Source organism: Molossus molossus, unplaced genomic scaffold, assembly GCF_014108415.1.
Source record: "Molossus molossus isolate mMolMol1 unplaced genomic scaffold, mMolMol1.p scaffold_m16_p_15, whole genome shotgun sequence".
Classification (NCBI taxonomy): domain Eukaryota; kingdom Metazoa; phylum Chordata; class Mammalia; order Chiroptera; family Molossidae; genus Molossus; species Molossus molossus.
Genome location: NW_023425350.1, coordinates 11,328,187 through 11,329,017, shown reverse-complemented (window position 1 = coordinate 11,329,017; position 831 = coordinate 11,328,187).

The following is an 831-nucleotide window of genomic DNA, read 5'->3' as shown; positions in this document are numbered from 1 at the left end:
AGACAAAAGCAAGGCTTGGGACGCCCCCATGATTCTCTCATTTTTACTAGTCTGGGCAGAATCCTGCCCTCACTCTTGCTGGACTGGTTTGGATGACTCCATTTCACGGGGCCTGCACTTCTAAAAACATAAACATCTGTCCCACAGCTCAACCTTACTTCCCCGGGGCAGCTCCCACTCCGCTGAGGACAGAAGCAGAGCCAGGCAGTGTCTCTTCAGAGGGTCCGGAGGAAATCCCCCGTAAAGCTTTTTCCCAGAAATGCTTAGGCAAGCCACCTCCCCACGAGGAGCCTAGTCACTCTCCACACGCATTTCTTAAGTGCTTTCCCCAGGTCAGCACTGTTCTGGGGGCTGGGGTGCAGCAGCGAGGACTCCCTGCTTTCACGGGGCCTGCATTCTAGGGAGGGAAGACAGACAGTGAACAAACAGATAATACTCTGGGAAGTGCTGAGTGCCCAGAAGGAAAGTCGATCCGAGTAAGGAGGTACAGAACGGCAGGGAAAACGTATGTTATCCAAGGAAGGGTCTTCAGAGAAGGTCTTGCCAATAAAGTGAATTTGAGCAGAGACCGGAGGAAGTGAGCTCTGTGCGAATCCGAAGGAAAATGGTTCAGGCAGAGGAATGAAAAACACAAAGACCCTGGTGTGTCTGAGGAACAGCCAAGTGTTCGGAGTGACTTTAGTGGGGGTAAGAGGGGGAGATATGATGGGTGGCAGGGAGCCAGATTACAAATGTCATGGCAAAGATTCTAGGTTTATCCCAGGTGACATGAGAAGGCATTAAAGGGATCTGAGTGGAGGAGAGCCATGATCTGATTTGAGTTATAAAAGG